We start from the raw sequence: 20124 nt of genomic DNA on the forward strand, positions 1-20124 counted from the left end.
GTCAATACAATCCTATTTTATCTCATTTTCACCATTGTGTCTTTTAAATGATTAATATGATCATTATCAACAAATGACTGTGATAAATTGCTCATTCGAGAACTAGCACCCCGTGGCCACTTCCTATATTTATCAATCCACACAATGCCAATGAGAGGATATCATTAACTCTTTAATTGAGCTATGAATTCCACTATTGCTAGTAAAGTCATGTCATACACAAGTCATATACCCAACATACAAGCTATGGGCTTGATCATCCTTAGGGCATAAGCCTCCACTTATATCAAAGCACATGAGTTGCATATGTATGGTTAGTGACTAACTTAAGATTTAGGTGAATCACACCATGAACGTCACTAGTGAATTAATTCACAAACAGATTCAGAATTAATTAATCTTGGGTCCAGTCTAATGTATCATTCTACCAATGAATACATCTATGTCTCTATTTGTGGAGTCAACTGCTCCGATAGCCAAGACTAGCCATCTCCCCAATTAGAATTGTAGACGACATAATAATCCTTCTCAGTGTTTGAATCAAACGCTCACTTTGATTCTTTTATGGGATTACGGACTCATTTAAATTATCTACTAAAGTAAGTCACCTTTCTTGCAATGTAAAAGTTCTTATAATGCCACTTATCTTCAGTTTGAACTTAGACAATCAATGAGCTAATATTTGTTTGTCACAATTTCGCTATACATGCAAAATATAAAAGATAGAAAATACAAAAGACATAATATTAAAATATGAAATTAACTTTATTTATTTATTCATCGTTCAAATAAATAGAAAATGATTACATGTTTACTACAATATGGGCACATTTCCTAACAATCTCCCACTTGCCCTAGTGAAGTAAATGTGTTATGTTTCTTATTCCCATATCTTCGACGTGTTTGTTAAAAATCCTAGTTACATGAGTCTTAGTAAACGAATCTGTAAAGTTATTTACTTTTATCACATCTACAATTCCTTCGGGTACTGCCTCTCGTATCAAGTGATACTTTCGATCAGTATGTTTTGTCCTCTTGTGATTTCTCATTTCTTTGGTATTAGCTATTGCAACACTGTTATCACAATATAGTGTTATAGTTTTTTCATACTAAGAATAACTTTAAGTTCGGTTAAGAACTTTTGAAACTATATTGCTTCTTTCGTTGGCTCAGAACTAGTCACATACTCGGCCGCTATAGTAGAGTTAGTAGTCTAAGTTTGTTTTACACTTCTCCATACTATGGCTCCACGACCTAGAACAAATACATTTCCCGACGTCAATTTCCTCGAATCTTTATAGGTTTGGAAGACTGAGTCTGTGTATCCAACAGAAGTAAGACCCTTTCCAAAATACACAAGCATATAATCCCTAGTTCTTTTAAGATATCTTAATATATGATTTACAGCTTGCCAATGCCTAAGACCTAGATTCGTCTCATATCGACTAATTATTCCTACTGCGAAACATATATCTGGACATGTGCAAATCATTGCACACATAAGACTTCCATTTATCGATGTATTAGGACAGTCATCTAAAGAAAGATGAAAACCTGATGCAATCGGCTGAAAGCCTGACGTTGCATCGATCACTGTAAAACATTCCAGTACCTTATCGATATATGAAGTTATCATTTTATTCTTTTGATCCCTAAGGATTCAAATTCCAAGAATATAACTAGCTTCACCCAAGTCCTTCATGCTAAACTGTTGAGCTAACCATAGTTTAACCAATGAAAATTCTCCTACATCATTTCCTATAAGTAGAATACCATCGACATACAAAATGAGGAATACCACTTTTTTGTCCTTTATATACTTATAAACAGAAGGTTCATCAACATTTTAATCAAATCCGAAAGTCTTGATCGTCTGATCAAATCTTTTATTCCATGAGCGGGACACTTACTTAAGTCCATAAATGGATCTTAGCAGTTTGTAAACTTTCTGCTCCTTTCCTTTGACAACATAGCCAGTAAGTTGAGCCATGTAAATGGCCTCATCAAGATAGCCATTCAAGAATGCTACCTTGACATCCATTTGCCAGATTTTGTAATCAAGAGCAGTAGCAATGGATAAGAGTATTCAAATAGACTTAAGCATGGCTATCGAAGAAAAGGTCTCATCGTAATCGATGCCTTCTTTCTGTATGTAGCCTTTCCTTACAAGTCTGGCTTTGTGTGTTTCCACTTTCCCTGACACATTTATATTCTTCTTATAGATCCACTTACACCCTATGCATTTAATCCCAACTAGTAAGTCTACAAGTTCCCAAACCGTATTGGGTTTCATAGAATCCATCTTAGAATTCATGACCTATTTCTCAAGCATAGAATCAATGTCCTGCATAGCCTTCTCGTAAGTGAGTGGATCATCATTCTCACGATTGGCTTCTGTATTATAAATACTACCATTATAGATGAAGAAGTTTGGTTTCTTAGAAACTCTCCCACTACGACGGATTCCCCTATGTTGTTGATCGTTTATAGGTTTTTCTACAACTTTCTTTAAAATTGAACTTGGTGATTGTTCTACCACTCTCGAAAGTTTCTCGAGTACCATTTTACTTCAAGGACTAAAGTTATCCATGTAGCTTTCCTTGAGGAAAGTGGCATAAGTAGAAACTTTAATCGTATTATCTTTCGGATTGTAGAATAATCATCCCTTTGTTCCTTTTGGATATCCTACAAACATGCACAATTCTGTCCGTGCATCCAACTTCTTTGCATCCTTATCTAGAATGTGTGTTGGACAACCCTATATTCTAAATCAATTTTGAAGAGGTTTCTTTCCATGCCACAGTTCATAAGGTGTCTTACAAGAAGACTTCGTTGGCATATCATTCAAAATATAGCAAGCCATTTGTATCGCATATCCCCAAAATGAAGTAGGAAGTTCTGAATAGCTTAACATTAAACGAACCATGTCAAGCAAGGTTCTATTCCTTCGTTCAACTGCGCCATTCTGCTATGGAGTGCCCGACATAGTCAATTGGGATAAAATCTCATTCTGTATGAGGTATTGGAACGACAAAAATGTGCAAGTGTACACAATCGAAACAAGTAATAAAGTGACAAGTAAATGTCGAGTTATCGCACCCACAGGTACTGTGCCAAGAATTATTTATGAATGCAATTTTAAAAACAGTTTGGTGAAGAAAAATATTTTGATTTGAGGAGATGAAAAAACTAGGAATTTAACTAAATAAAATAAATAAAAATAAAATAAAAGTTCCAATACACGATTTCAAAAGATGATTTTAATCAACATGACATAATTGTGCTAGATTAATTACATTTCTTAACATAGAATTCTTAAACTCATGTTTATGTTGTTACGAATAAATTCACGGCAACTGGTACTTTGCTAACATACTTACCAAAAATCCATTTATCTTTTGGCTATATATTCAACCGATTAAACAAATTTTAATAAGTAAATGTGTTGATGCACATACATACTTATGAAATTAAAATAATCTCTTCTACATATCTCTATGCCAATTCAAACAATTAATTCAAGATCATAAGTAGATAAAAGATATATGAGGTAACAATGTATTTCTACCTTGAAACAATTTAATCACAATAATCTTGCAAGTCATGCAAGGCTAATGTATCGTTAGATACCATTGCTAATTTAATCCTCAGCTACCTTAGATGATTAAACATGTACTAACTAAGTACTATGTCAATTAATTACAATTTAAATCTGTTTAAATAATTAATTCATTTGTTACCTTACAATTGTAATGCATGAATAACTTAATCATGGTTTTACTTAATCAAACATCTTACCGAAGCCTATAACAACACAAATACAATTTTAATAAATTAAGTAGACGAAATGCAATCAACCTAACATGAATTAAATTTAAGCCATATTAATTAAATTAAACATCCCAACATCATAAATATTCATAGACATGTTCATCATAACAACAACAAAATTAAAAGGATAGAGAACAAGAATCAAATCTGGTATTCTCTCCGTGGCTTGACTAGTTTGCTCCACTCCTCTTTGTCCGCTTTTTCTTATTGAACCGAGGTTTCTATGAACACTTGAATGCTGCTCCAAATTGTGGATGAATGACACTTTTTCAAGAGGTGAAATTGACAAGGGAATTAAGAATAATGGAAGGGAAATGAAGAGAGAAAAATGAGAGAGAAGTGATGAGATGAGAAAAGTTGAGATGTATTTGAAGTGAGCATCAAAGAGGGGTATTTATAGGTTAGGATGACTGCTAAAATTATCAAAAAATCAAAAGCCATAGAATCCCCCCATGGCCGGCCACACATGTGGCAAGTTTGAAGTTTTCAAACTTGCTATATTAAGGTAGGGGTGAATTTAGAAAGGCACAAATAGTAGAGGGGTTTGAATGCAATTTGAAGAAGTATTCGAGGGTCATTTTGCAAGCCAAATAATCAGCCAAACAAGCTGATTGGGTTAGCATGTGGAACGGTTTTGGGCTGCCCAATGCTCGGCTGGATTGGTTTTCTCGGTTCAGCTCAACTAGGCCACTTTTCATAATTAATTAATAATAATTTATTTATCCCAAATTAAATTGGATTAAGATTAAATTTAATTATATTATGATTTAATACACATGATTTGGACTGTCTTAGGCTAAAAAATTAATTCGCCTTGATGCTTCAAAATTGCTTCTCGGTTTTGTGCTTTTAGCAATGTCTGTCGAGTCGTTTTTCGCCCTTTGTGCAAATCTGTCGAAAATAATCAAAAATAATAAAAATTAATTATAAAATTAATTAAATTTCAACATGTTAATATTTTAAGTAAAAATAATTATTTTGTAATAATTATATATTTTTCGACAAGAATTTTACCAAAGTTGCATGAATTTGAGTGAAAAAGGGCATGAAAAAGTGTGTATATTTTCGTGTTTCCACACCCCCAAACTTAAATCATTGCTCATCCCGAGTAATGCACAAATTTGAAAAGAATTTCTCGAAAAAACCCTTTGAAAAATTTGTTCAGAACAACATTTTTCCTAAAACCATGATTTTAGTATACTTATGCTCAAAAACAAGAAATTTTATATCTATGCTACTTATGTATACATATCATTCAAATTAATCTCAATTATTACTATGATAGCAAAAATAGACTAAATGCTTCCTAATAAAGACATGTTAAATCCCTACCAATTTGGTTTTATTTCCTTAATCAAGATTAAGCTGCAATCAAGTTTAATTTATGCCTTCATATGTTGAATATATCAATTTCTCTCCACTAATGTAGATAGCATAGAAACTTGAATCAATAGGTCTTTTAAAATGTTGTAATGTGGCTAGGCTAGGGGTAGGTAAAAGATAGATAAATTTAGGCTAAAAAACCCTAGACTCAACTTCAATTGGACCTTCAAAATAATTACCTTCAATACACCAACTTACTTTGCTTTCATATGATTTTTTGTACATCTATTTCTTTCGAGTACACATGCTCTCTCTTTTTTACGAGCATTTTATGGTATGTACTAAAATTTTTTTGAGCATTTGATACTTCTTTTCAACTCCCCCAAACTTATTTTCAAAGAACATTCTGAATAGTACTGAGTCTAGTGTTTGAGACAATTTAAAGATAATTAAGAGAAACGTGATGGCTAAATATTGCAAAGGTTCAAATAAAATTAGGCCATTTAGTCTCAAAGTTGGGTTTCAAGGGATAAAAATTCATCATGGTTGGCTTGAAAGGCTTAGACGGTCCAAACAAAAGTTGCCTAAATCATTTTCAACTTCCCATGCTTTATAGGATTTCGCCTCAAGAAACTACTAAGTCAATTCTAGAGACTTAAACTTTCATGCATGCCTAACTTTCCTAAGGAACTAAAAATTTTATTGTACGGTTTGCATACTTTATTAAAAATACACCTATGTCATTATTAAGCTAACATAACAATTATTGAAATAATCAAACTTTATTTATACTGAAGTTTAGCATCCTTAACAAAATTTCAAATTTTTGAACAAAATATATCCTAATCATAATTAAAAGAAAAATTTATTCTGAGTGGAAATAATTTCAAATTTTCAGTCCCCCTACATAAGGTGAACAATATCCTCATTGTTAAAAGTGCATAAATACTATACACCAGGTAGGATTCTAGCAAAGAGGGGGTTAGTCAATTTGACTACTTAAGTGCCAAGCTCTCTCTAGATCCAATCGTAGACATGTATATATCTATTGTCACACTTTATACTTTGCAACTTGTTCATTTTTGTTAATGATTTCCACCTCTTGTTTCGTTATGTGAAAATAAAAATTTCTAATAAATCCTAACCCTAAAATATTAAATAACATAAGAACGAAAATAAAATAAAGTCAAGGTCCCCCCTTTTAATTTATTTGCAGATCCTTCCGAATTCGACTTATCTTTTGCTCCATCGTCTTTGTTTTTGCATGAATTGCTTCGCTCCCTCTTTGATAGCGGACTCCATGGTTCAAATGTGAAATCTAGAAACTCAGGCACAAAAATAAACGGGTCATTGTATATTTTCGTAAGAGCCCTTTTCATTGAGTCATCCCGTATTTTTGAATATCTCCAGTAAGCTTGTTGCTACCACTGCATATGTTGCATTATGTCCATCAACTTTGATAGCTCATCACGAAGATCTGGGCGAGGGGATTGAGCTTTGAACATTGAAGTTGAGACATCAGGTTTGGTTGCTGGTTCCATTAGTTCTGCCTTATCAGGGATTTTAGTTGATTGCATTGGTTCAATCTTTGTGGGATCTTCTTTTTCTTCTTCGGGATCCTCGCTTTCTTCAACTCGTTGTTATAGAACAGAGTCTCCAGCTATCCGGTAGAGGTCACAATCTATGATTGTGCCCTAGCTATAACCTGTCTTCTTTACGTTTGCAAGAATTTTAGCTTTCAAGCACAAAATTTTTATCATAAAGGGGAAGTAAGTTGGACCAGAACGTCTAGTGGCACAATTCCACATTTCTCTCAGTATGATTTTTCCCACATCAATGGTCTTTCCAGTTAAAATCGAGTATAATAAGACCATTCGCTCTAATGAAATTGTAGTCCCATGTGAAATAGGCATAAGGTTGAATCGAATGAAATAGAACCATACCTTTACTAGTGGTGTCAAATATTCTTTGCGACAAGTGTGAATTTATTGCTTTGACACAGTCCACTTAAAACCTAGAACTGTAAGTTTCTCGAGAATTTCTTGCAGATTTTCAGGCTTAATATTTCTCATCAAGGAAGAGTATTCGTCGTTTTCAAAATTAGGTAATTCAAAGAATTCATTAATAGCGTTTGAGGTCATTGGTACCTTGACTCCACGAACAGAAACTTACGTTAACTCGCTTGAGATTAAATTCGCATGAAATTCATGAACTAACTCCTCATCCACACTAGGTCTTTTCTCACAAAACAACTCCCAATTGAGAGCTTCAGCAACCTGACGAATGTGCGCCATGAGATCAATATAATTGCTTTCTTTCAGTGTAAAGCCTTTCTCTAGATGCATCTGTTGAATCTTGAAAATGCTTTTGTGTCTTGATTTGGCTTCCTCACAGTGAAATTTATTTTGTGATTCGTCAATTTGAGCAGAGGCACTAGTTTTTTTGCAAGGCATGGTTAACCTGAACATAATATGGAAACAAATATTTTTTCAAAAATTTAATTAGTATAAAATATTAATAATTAAATAAATTAAATAATTAAATAAAATTAAAATTTAAGAGAAAATTTATCTTACCACCTTTTTATAAAAATTAAGAACTCTAAGAAAAATAATTATAAATCAAAAGAGGTCAATTTAGGGATGGTTGGAGGGTTATCGACTATGTGTGGGATGTTGGTATGAGTAACAAGGCTAGTGCGCTGCACGGATGCTGGGAAGCTGATGGGCGTGTGGGCAGATGTGCGAGAGAGCAGTAAGGCTTGGCGTGAGCAGCTACGTGGGCCACAGGCAGCAATGTTGAGTGGGCAACAGCGTGGGGGCGCACGAGCTGGAGCTAGGAGTAGCACGATATGCGTAGAGCAGGACGTGTAGCGCGTGATAGGGGCTGGTGTGTGCGGGGTGAGCTGCCGGCCGAATGGGGCTACCAAGCGGTGTTGCGGCTAGAGTGTTGGGAGCTGCGGTATTAGGTGATTCAGTACTTGGTGGGATGGAGGTTGGTTTAATGGGTGATGAGTGAAAGAAAATGGAAAAAGTGGGTTAAATTTGTAGTGAGGGGGAGTAGGAATTTAATTAGAATTCTTAGAACAAATTAATAATTAAATATTCTAAGTTCTAATTCTACATAAAGTTAACAACAACTAATATTTAATATAATTTATATTATTATTTGCTATTAATTTATTAAAAAAACTTATTAAATAAAATATGATCAAATTTAAACTAATCCTAATTCTATGCAAAGTTGATAATAATTAATATATCTATTATAATATATATGAATTATTATCACCTTATTTATTAAATTAAAAACATTTATTCTACATGCTTTTTGAAAATATTTACAAAAAGAGACATATAATTTTTTAATATTTACAAAAGAGCAACCAAATTTTGAAAATAATTCAATTAAGTACCTAGACTTAAGGAAAATTTGAAATTGAGTTACAATTTAAAACTTGGATCAAAATTGTCCCTTCTATTTGAAAAATACAGATTTATTTTTCCATTTAGGGGATAATTTCTCGAAAGATTATGTTAAAATCAATTTCCAGGAAAGATTGGAGGGTCACAAACGGTCCCGCTTAAGTTCCAATATCCTAGATATAATTTATTTAAACATACTAATCCCGAAAATATACCCTAAATCATTTATTTAAAAAGAAAACAAGAGAAAATTAAATATATGATAAAATGAACGAGATTTGATCTTGTTCAATTTTATCCCCTAGTAAGGTTTTAACCGCTGAGCATTGACTCAAAAATTACCTTCCTTACTTTGAAGTTTGACAACTCCATATGGATAAACTCAGTGAATCATAAATGGACCAGACCAATGTGATTTTAACTTACCTGGAAAAAACCTTAATCTGGAATTGAATAACAAGACTTGCTGACTTGTTTCAAATTCTCGAACCTGAATGTGCTTGTCATGCCATCTCTTAAGTCTTTCCTTGAGTAATTTCGCATTCTCGTATGAAAACATTCGAAATTCTTCTAACTCATTGAGTTGGAGCATCCGTTTCTCTTTAATAAGCTTAAAATCCAAGTTGAGTTGTTGGAGGGCCCAGTAAGCTTTGTGCTCTAACTCCAAGGGTAGATGACAGGCTTTCCCAAAGACAAACCTACAGGGTGAAATCCCTAAAGGTGTCTTGTATGCTGTCATGTAGGCCCATAAAGCATCATCCAGTCTTTTGGACCAATCTCGTCAGTTCGGGCAAACTACCTTCTCGAGTATGCCTTTGATCTCTTTTTTTGCCAGTTCAGCTTGCTGGGAACATGGAAATTTACACATTTTTACATACCCTTTTCAACTTAAAATCATACAGTTTCGATAAAATTCTTGTCGAAAAAATAATTAATTTTTACAAAATAGTTAAAGCGCACTTAAAATATGAACATGTTTAATTTTAGTTAATTTTATAATTAATTTTGATGAATTTTGGTTATTTTCAACAGATTTGCACAAAGGACGAAAAATGACTAGGCAGACACTACTAGAAGCACAAAACTGAGAGACAATTTGAAGTATCGAGACACTAAATTTTAGCCTAAGAGAGCCAAAATTATATGTATTAATTCATAATATAATTAATTCTAATTTATATCCAATTTAATTTGGGTTAATAAATTATTATTAATTAATTATGAAAAAGTGGTCCAGTTGAGCTGAACCGAGTGAACCGAATCGACAACGAAATGGACAGCCCAAAAACCGTCCCAAGAGCTGACTCAAATCAGTTTATTAGCTGATTATTTAAGCTTGCAAAGAGGCCCTTGAAGTCTTGTTCAAGTTGCATTTAAAACCCTCCACAATTGGTGGCTTTATAGATTTTCCCCAAGCCTAAATTAGTAAAGTTGAAACTATCAACCTTGCCATATGTATGGCCGGCCAAGGGAGGGCTCTTTGGCTGAAGCTATTTTTAGCAGCCCTCTTCAGCTATAAAAACCCCCTTAGGCTAGTCATTTTAGAAACACACCTCAAGCATTCACATATTGCCTCTCTTCTCTCCACTTTCTCTTTTCTTTTCTATTCCCTTGCTCGCTTGTCGATTTCTCCTCTTGGGAAAGGGGCATTCATAAGCTACTTGGAGCAGCAATTAAGTGTTCATATCAGCCTTGGTCGACGAGGACAATGGAGAAGGAAGAATGGAGCAACTAGTCAAGCCACGAAAAAACACCGGATTTGATTCTTGTTCCCTATCTCTTTAATTTTTGTTGTTGTTATGCTGAACATACCTATGAATATTTATGTTGTTGGAATGGTTAATTTAATCAATTTAGCTTGAATTTAATTTGTGTTAGGTTAATTGCATTTCGTTTGTTAAAATTATTGAAATTGTTTTTATGTTGTTATAGGCCTCGGTAAAATGCTTAATTAAGTAAAATCATGACTAAGTTATTCTTGCATTACAACTGTTAGGTAACTAATGAATTAATTATTTAAACGGATTGAAATTGTAATTAATGGACACGGTACTTAATCAGTGCATCTTTAATCATCTAAGGTAGTTGAGGGTTAGATTAGCAACGGTATCTGACGATACATTTGCCTTGCATAACTTGCAAGATTATTGTGATTAAACTGTTTCAAGGTAAGGATACTTTGTTACCTCACATAGTCTTTTATGTGCTTATTAAATCAAGTTAATTGTTTGAATTGACATAGGGATATGTACAAGAGATTATTTCGATTTAATAAGTATGTATGTGCAATAACATATTTGCCTATTAAGATTTGTTTAATCGGTTGAATTGACATAGGGATATAGTCAAAAGATAAATGGATTTTGGTAGGTGAGTATGTTCATAAGTTAGCAAATTACCGAGTTGCCATGAGCTTATTCGTAACAATGAGCTTATTCGTAACAATATAAACATGAGTTTAATAATTCTAAATTAAGAAATGTAATTAATCTAACACAATTATGTCATCTTGATTAAAATCGTATTTTGAAATCGCGCATTTGAGATTTATTTATTTAGTTCACTTAGTTTAAAATCTTAGTTTTTAATTACCTTCTTCAAAGAAAATATTTTTCTTCACCAAAGTGTTTTAAATAACATTCATAAATAATTCTTTTCACAGTCCCTGTGGGTATGATAACTCGACATTTACTTGTCACTTTATTACTTGTTGCGATTGTGTACACTTACACATTTTTGTCATTTCACTTGCCCATTCGTATGTGGCTGGTAAGTTGTGGCAACCTTATGCTTCACTCCATGTTTTTTGAGTAACAATTTCAGTCACTTGTTCATAAAATGGGACCCTTCATCACTAATGATGGCTCTTGGGGTTCCAAACCTTGTGAACACATGCTTCTGTAAAAACTTCATCACAACCTTAGCATTGTTTGTCGGATATGCCTCAGCCTCAACCCATTTAGACACATAGTCTACTGCTACCAATATGTACTTGTGACCAAAAGACGGAGGAAAAGGACCGAGAAAGTCAATACCCCAAACATCGACTAATTCTACCTCAATGATGTTTGTTCAAGGCATCTCATTTCTATTGGTGACGTTTCCAACCCTTTGACATCAATCACAGCTCCTTACGTAAGCATATGCGTCTTTAAATAGTGTTAGCCAAAAGAATCCAGCTTGCAATACTTTGGCCACAGTACGTGTACCTTCGAAGTGTCTCCCACTGAGAGCTGAGTGGCAATGGTATAGATTCTTATGTACTTCATCTTCTGCCACGCATCTTCTGATCATTTGATCTCCACACTTTTTAAACAAGTATGGCTCTTCCCAGAAATAGTACTTCACACTATGAAGAAACGTTTTTCTTTGATGATACATCTTATCAATCGACATCAAACCACAAGCTAAATAGTTAGCAATATCAACAAACCAAGGGGTATTATGGACATGATTTACCCTAAGTATGTGTTCATCTGGAAATGTCTCCTAAATTGGTATAAGTGGAGCATTCCTTTCTTGTGGCTCCAATCTGGACAAGTGGTCTACTACTTGGTTTTCTACTCCCTTTCGATCTTGAATTTTTAGATCGAACTTTTGAAGTAGAAGTACCCATCAAATCAATCTCGGCTTAGCGTCTTTCTTGGAAAGTAAATACTTAATTACCGAATGGTCCGTATAGACAGTCACTTTGGTACCTACAAGATAGGATTAAAACTTGTCAACAGCAAACATAATAGTAAGTAACTCTTTCTCTGTTACCATATAATTTAGTTGAGCTCCTGTCAGAGTCTGACTTGCGTAGTAGATGGGATGAAAAACTTTGTTCCTTCACTGGCCTATGATAGCTCCTATCGCGAAGTCACTTGCATCACACATAAATTCAAATGGCAAAACCCAGTCTGGTGTGACAATTATGGGTGCCGAAACTAATCGACTCTTCAAATCTTTGAAAGCTTTTAAGCACCCTTCATCAAATTTGAACATCGTGTCCTTCTCCAATAATTTGCATAAAGGTTTAGCAATTTTGGAGAAGTCCTTGATAAATCTTCGATAGAAACCGGCGTGGCCCAAAAAGCTCCTGACACTCTTTACAGATGTTGGAGGTGGTAGACTCTTAATAACGTCTACTTTTGCTTTATCTACCGTGACTCCATGTCTTGTTATCCGTTGCCCTAGAACAATACCTTCTCTTACCATGAAATGACACATTTCCTAGTTGAGTACAATGTTTGTTTCTTCGCATCACCTTAGTACCTTGGCTAGATTGGCTAGGTAATCATCATATGTATATCCAAATATTGAAAAATCATCCATAAGGACTTCCAAGTATTTCTCAACCATATCAGTAAAAATAGACATCATAAATCTTTGAAATGTAGAAGGTGCATTACATAAACCAAATGGCATGCGTCTAAATGCAAATGTACCGTAGGGACAGGTGAATGTTGTCTTATGTTGATCTTTTGGTGCTATTGTAATCTGATTATACCCCAAGTACCCATCGAGAAAATAGTAATTCTCGCCCCGCGAGTCTATCCAACATCTGGTCCAAAAATGGCAAAGGAAAGTGATCTTTCCTAGTCTCCTTGTTCAACTTCTGGTAATCAATGCAAATTCTCCATCCCGTAACCGTTCTAGTCGATATCAACTCGTTATTCTCATTTTCAATAACTGTAATACCTCCTTCCTTTGGCACACACTGGACTGGACTTACCCACGAACTATCTAAGATAGGGTAAATTATATCCGCATCTAACCGCTTGATCATTTTCCTTTTCACCACGTCCTTTATAATGGGGTTCAGTCTTCGTTATCCATCAATCGTCCCTTTTTCACCATCTTCCAGGATGATCTTATGCCTTCATACAGACAATCCTACACTTCGTAGAGGTTCAGTGATCACTTAAGCAATTTCCAAGATGCCCTTGGGGCCCCAAAGAGAAAACCCAATAGAGTCCCTTGAGAAACTCCTTAAGTGATTCTAGAGATTCTTATAAACCCCTTGAGTGATTAGTGATATCCCTTGAAGGGAGATCACGTTAGCCAATGGGTTTGAAGATGGGCTCCCCCGGAGCTTAATTTATTGAATGCACTGTAGCGAGGGCCTTATCTCCTCTCTGCTTCACCTCTTAACACCATCCGAAACTTCCATTTTCTTTTCTTTTTGGACTAATATCATGAATATCGGATATGGTCCATCCGATAGCCTTCTTGAATTGTTTTAATACTATGATGAGTTTCTCTTCCTGCTCAACGGTTAATTCCACTAAAACAACCACACGCAAAGCAGAAGCATTACCTAAATAAACATATTTTAAATGTAAGGGAAGTACCTTCAGTTCTAATTTAGGTGGCTCCACAATTGACGCTTTTGGTTGGGCATAATCCTTATTCTCTAACTCTAAAGATTCAAAATGAGATTGCGGATTAAATCCCCTTTGATTAGCTTCTAGCAAAGCTAAGTATTCATCCTCCTCTTCATCATTTGGAAGGTCTGATGTCAAAATTTGTTCTAATGGGTCCTCAACATAGTTGAGTTCCTTTTCCATGATTAATTCCTCTAAATCAGACACTGCAGAATAATCATCGATTGTGTTAGGAAATCGCATTGACTTAAAAACATTAAATGTTACCTGATCATCTTGAACACGCATAGTAAGTTCGCCCTTTTGCACATCAATAAGGGTCTTTTCGGTTGCTAGGAAAGGTCTTCCTAGGATGATTGGCACTTCTTTGTCTGCTTCAAAGTCTAGAACCACAAAGTTAGTAGGAAAATAAATTTGTCTACACGTACCAATACGTCCTCGATTTTTCCTTCTGGATGTGCTAAGGATCGATTTGCTAATTGAAGTGTAACCGTAGTAGGCCTGTCTAACTTTACCTATCCCCAACTTCCTAAATATTGATATAGGCATCAAGTTTATACTTGCACCCAAGTCATATAGTGCCTTACCACAATATATTGCTCCAATGTTGCAAGGTATGGTAAAACATCCAGGATCCTTCAACTTTGGGGGTAGTTTGTCTTGAAGATACGCACTGCATTCCTTAGTCAGGGCTACCGTCTCAAATTCTTAAAGTCTTCATTTTTTTGACAAGATATCCTTCATGAATTTGACGTAGTTCAGCATTTGTTCAAGTGTTTTAACCAACAGAATGTTGATATGAAGTTGCTTGAGTATGTCTAGGAACTTCTTGAATTGAATTTCATGCTTTTGCTTTGAAGTCTTTGAGGGTAGGGTGATGGAAGCTTCTTTACTAGAACTGGTTGATTTGTCTTCTGTGGCAATTCGACATCTAACAAAGTTGTTAGTTGATCAGAATTAGCTGGTTCTGAAGTTACCTTGTCAAATTTTACAGATTCTAGTTCCAGTGAAATTGGACTTTCAACACTTGGTTGAACATCCTCTAGTCTTGAGCATCGACTGACTTCTTTTCAAGTTTGACAATGTTGAGCTCTAATGTCTTTTTGCTCCTCAATGTCAACGTTTTACAATGCTCTTTCTCAAGATTCCTCGGATTTTCTGTATCACTTGGTAAAGCACCTTGTGGTCATGTTTTTAAGTTTAGTTGCAAGCTGGCCCATTTGATTCTCCAAATTTCTTAGAGCGACGTCATTTTTTTCCATGTATGCCTTCAATAGGTTCTCTAAGCTATTGGACAGTTCAGCTTTGGTTGGTTTCTGAACTTGTTGGGAGAAACCAAGTGGCTGGGTCAGACTAAGTTGGGCGTAAGTGTTACTAGTTCCAGCCTCTTGGTTACTCCAGGAAAAATTTGGGTGGTTTCGCCACAATGGGTTATAGAAATTGGATTGCAGTCTTTGCCTTCCTCGATTTTGGTTTTGGTTATCCATGTAATACACGGCTTCTGGGTTCGATGGACATTCTTCGAACAAATTTCCTTCCCCACAATAGATACAGCCTACATTTTCAAATTGATTCGGTGGCTGTGCTACAAAACTATTAAACCTATTAGTGGTAAAATTTTTAAGTATTGAGGATATTGAGGATACCTGAGAAGCGAGTGAAGTAAGAGCGTCTACTTCTTGTATTCCAACAACTCGTCTACCTGACGCTGCTCTATTGGTTGGTCATTGATAATTGTTGCTGGCAATCCTCTCAATGATTTCATAAGCCTCATTATAAGACTTAGAAAGGAGAGCACCATTAGTAAAATTGTCCACTACCATCCTCGTGTGTGCATTGAGACCATTATAAAATGTCTCAAGTTGGATGCAATGTGGGATTCCGTGATGAGGGCACTTCCGTAATAATCCTTTGTACCTTTCCCATGCCTCATACAAGGACTCATCATCCATTTATTGGAAAGCAGTGATCTCGTTCCTCAACTTGGCATTCTTGCTAGGCGAGAAATACTTCATGAGGAATCTTTCTGCTCACTTTTTCCATGTGGAAATTGAATTTGGTGGCAATGAGTTTAACCAGGCTCGAGCTCTGTCCCTTAGCGAATATGGGAATACCTTCAATCGTAATGCATCTTTGGGTACTCCAGCTAACTTGAAAAAAATCACTCACCTCTATAAACAGTCTTAAGTGCAGGTGAGGATCTTTGGTAGGCATCCCACTGAATTGTCCCATTGTCTAAAGCATCCAGACCATGATTGGCTTCAGCTCAAACTATTGTGCCTCAATTTTGTGTCTCCTAATACCCAGATTAAGATCATGAAACACTGGCACGACAGACTATCTTAGAGCTCTATCCATATCATCAGCAATAAGGATAGGATTTTGAGCAGGGTTTGCTCCGTTTCCTTGATTCAAATTTTAGAGGTTCATCCCTTCGGTCCTTCTCTAACTTGTTTGTCTTCTTTGCTGTCAAAAAGTTCATTCAATCTGAGGGTCTACAGGGAGTAAATCGATAATTTAGTCAATACTCATAAACACATGAAATAATCACAGAAAAATAAACCAAAATGAAAACTTACAAATTCACAAATAATGACTTTTTAAAACAATCCCCGGCAACGGTGCCAAAAACTTGGAACGACGGAAATGTGCAAGTGTACACAATCGCAACAAGTAAATGTCGAGTTATCGTACCTACAGGGACTGTGAAAAGAATTATATATGAATGCAACTTTAAAAACACTATGGTGACGAAAAATATTTTGATTTGAGGAGGTGAAAAAACTTGGAATTTAACTAAATAAAATAAATAAAAATATAATAAAAGTTCCAATGCACGATTTCAAAAGATTATTTTAATCAACATGACATAATTGTGCTAGATTAATTACATTTCTTAACTTAAAATTATTAAACTCATGTTTATGTTTTTACGAATAAATTCACGGTAACTCGGTAATTTGCTCACTTATGAACATACTTACTTACCAAAAATCCATTTATGTCTTGACTATATCTCTATGTCAATTCAACCGATTAAACAAATTTTACTAAGTAAATGTGTTAATGTACATACATACTTATGAAATTAAAATAGTCTCTTCTACATATCTCCATGCCAATTCAAACAATTAATTCAATCTCATAAGCACATAAAAGATTACATGAGGTAACAATGTATTTCCACCTTTAAACAGTTTAATCACAATAATCTTGCAAGTCATGCAAGGCTAATGTATCGATAGATACCATTGCTAATTTAATCCTCAGTCACCTTAGATGATTAAACATGCACTGACTAAGTACTGTGTCAATTAATTACAATTTCAATCTGTTTAAATAATTAATTCATTAGTTACCTTACAATTGTAATGCAAGAATAACTTAGTCATGGTTTTACTTAATTAAACATCTTACCGAGGCCTATAACAATACAAACACAATTTAATAAATTAAGTAGACGAAATGCAATCAACCTAACACAAATTAAATTTAAGCCATATTAATTAAATTAAACATTTCAACATCATAAATATTCATAGACATGTTAATTATAACAACAAAATTAAAAGGATAGGGAACAATAATCAAATTTGGTGTTCTCTCTGTGGCTTAACTAGTTTGCTCCACTCCTCTTTCTCTGCTTTTCTTGTCGAACCGAGGTTTCTACGAACACTTGAATGCTGCTCCAAATGGTGGATGAATGAATCTTTTTCAAGAGGTGAAATCGACAAGGGAATGAAGAATAATGGAAGGAAAATGAAGAGAGAAAAATGAGAGAGAAGTGAAGAGATGAGAAGAGTTGAGATGTTTTTAAAGTGAGCAGCAAAGGGGGGTATTTATAGGTTTGGATGACTGCTAAAATTAGCAAAATCAACAGCCATAGAGTCCCCCATGGCAGCCACACATGTGGCAAGTTTGAAGTTTTCAAACTTGCTATATTAAGGTAGGGATGAATCTAGAAAGGCACAAATAGTGGAGGGGTTTGAATACAATTTGAAGAAGTCTTCAAGGGCCATTTTGCAAGCCAAAAATCTGATTGGGTCAGCATGTGGAACAGTTTGGGTTGCCCAGTGCTCGGTTGGATCGATTTTCTCGGTTCAGCTCAACTGGGCCACTTTTCATAATTAATTAATAATAATTTATTTAACCCAATTTAAATTGGATTAAAATTAAAATTAATTATATTATGAATTAATACACATAATTTGGACCATCTTTGGTTGAAAAATTAATTCGCCTTGATGCTTCAAAATTGCCTCTCGGTTTTGCGCTTCTAGTAGTGTCTACCGAGCCATTTTTTGCCCTTTGTTCAAATATATCAAAAATAATCAAATTAATCAAAATTAATTATAAAATTAATTAAAATTAAACATATTAATACTTTAAGTAAAAATAATTATTTTATAATAATTATATATTTTTTGACAAGAATTTTATCAAAACTGCATGAATTTGAGTTAAAAAAGGGATGAAAAATGTGTATATTTTCGTGTTCCTAGGTATCTTGAGAACTCATCGGACAAATATTCCCATCTTGGTCAGACTGAAGATTCTTTATGGATAAACCTAATTGTTTTTCTACTTCCGCACGAAACTCTGCAAATTTATCAAATGTTTAATTTTTGCGATGCATTAGATACAAATATCCATATTGACAATAGTCGTCAATAAAAGTCACGTAATACTCGAAAATTCCACGAGCATTGATGCTCATGAGACCACATACATCAGTGTGCACAAGTTCTAAAGGTTGGTTGGCCCTTGTACTTTTCGCATTAAAACACCTCTTAGTCATTTTACCTTCCAAGTAAGATTCACATTGTGGAAGACTAACTTCCTTAAGCATACTTAAGGGACCATCTTTCACGAGTCTAGTGATTCTTTCTTAGTTAATATGACAGAGTTTTAAATGCCATATGTACCCCCTCATTAAAGTGAGAAGTTTTAAGTTTTTTATTCACTATTTTAGTTTGAAGCATCGAGTAGTTATTTAGTTTCATAAAGTAGAGATTGTTTTTCATCCATCCATTACAAATTAAAGAATGATTTATGTGAATAGCAATCCCTTCATTGAATGTCACTGTATAACCTCATAAAACAAACATGCTACAAAAATTAAATTCCTTTTAAAATTAGGTACATAAAACACGTTCTTTAAAACAATCTTCTTAAAATTATCAAAGTGTAAAATATCTTTTCCCACTATTACGGTTGAAACATAGATTCCATCTCTAGTCCGCAATGAGAGGCTCTTATCACACAAACTTCTCGTTTCGCTAAACCCCTGTAAAAAAACACACACATGGTTAGTGGCTCCAGAATCTATAACCAACTTGTCAATTGATTCTTGCACTAAGCAAGCGTCAACCACAAAGAGTTCCATACCGTTGCTCTTTTTAGTTAGGTAATCTAATTCTCCTTGTAGTTTGATTTGAAATACCCTTTTTTGTTGCAGAAGAAACATTTGATCTTTTTAGAATCTTTTAACTTCTTAGCCTTCTTCCTATCCACCGAGGTGGACTAGAAGACTTAGTTGGTTTCTTCTTTCCCTTAGCTTTTTATTTCCCCTTAGAGGACGAGGGACCAACTAAGTTTGCCTCAGGTTTCTCCTAAACCGGCTTACCACCATTCACATCAATTCATAGGATTGTAATTCCTTCATAAGTTTAGTCAAGGTAAGTGCCTTGTTCCTTAAGTTGTAAGCGACCCTAAAATCAGCAAACTCTTTGGTTAAGGATTGAGCAGTAGTTCAATTGAGTGTTCATGTCTAGTTCAACCCTATTGTCCTCCATTTCCGCAAAGAATCCCATAAGCTTAAGCATATGTTCTTTGACCGGAGTGTCAGCTTTCTATTGAGAATTAACCAAATTTGTAATAGTGGATTGTTAAGCCAATGCGACTTGGCCTCTGAGCAAATCATCCAAATTTGTCTTTATTTCTTTACCAGTAAGGAAATTCTTGTGTTTTTTTGTAACACCTACTCATGCTCACTAACATATAAATTGAGAAATCAAGTCAGAATCTCTCCAGCAATTTCTTGCTTTTGGCTGAGTTTCAGGAGGGACATTCATCAGAATAAATTTATGTTTCTCACAATTGAGAACTATAAGCAAGTTCTGTTCCATTCTCGAAAGTTATCCCATCTAATTTATTCTCAGTAAGAATGCTAATAA

At 34.6% G+C, this 20124-nt stretch overlaps 1 non-coding gene across 1 annotated transcript; it reads left to right on the top strand.

Annotated features, from left to right (window-relative positions):
* The first annotated feature begins 15826 nt into the window (after positions 1-15826).
* LOC121218074 (small nucleolar RNA R71) lies at positions 15827-15933 on the top strand. The gene has a single exon (XR_005914339.1). It is a non-coding gene; the product is annotated as a small nucleolar RNA R71 (small nucleolar RNA).
* Positions 15934-20124: the final 4191 nt, after the last annotated feature.

The sequence above is a fragment of the Gossypium hirsutum genome, chromosome D05, assembly GCF_007990345.1.
Source record: "Gossypium hirsutum isolate 1008001.06 chromosome D05, Gossypium_hirsutum_v2.1, whole genome shotgun sequence".
Taxonomy (NCBI): domain Eukaryota; kingdom Viridiplantae; phylum Streptophyta; class Magnoliopsida; order Malvales; family Malvaceae; genus Gossypium; species Gossypium hirsutum.